Source organism: Gracilinanus agilis, chromosome 3 (genome assembly GCF_016433145.1).
Source record: "Gracilinanus agilis isolate LMUSP501 chromosome 3, AgileGrace, whole genome shotgun sequence".
Taxonomy (NCBI): Eukaryota; Metazoa; Chordata; class Mammalia; order Didelphimorphia; family Didelphidae; genus Gracilinanus; species Gracilinanus agilis.
Window position 1 is genome coordinate 252,078,116 of NC_058132.1, and position 236 is coordinate 252,078,351.

Sequence of the window (236 nt, forward strand, 5' to 3'; positions counted from 1 at the left end):
GAATTTCAATCAGTTAATAGGAATGTGCGTTTTAAATACGGAGAGCAAAGCTCTGATTTTTCTCGCACTTCTCCTTCATACCCGGCTTCATCTGATCTGCCCCCAACGCGGACGTTCTCACCAATCAGAGATCTTTTGCTCATATTAAATCATTAGCGACACAATCGAACAATGAGCCCAGCCGGTAGAAGGGGAAAAATGCTCATTTCATTTGTAGTTGCTACTGTGAAAAAATC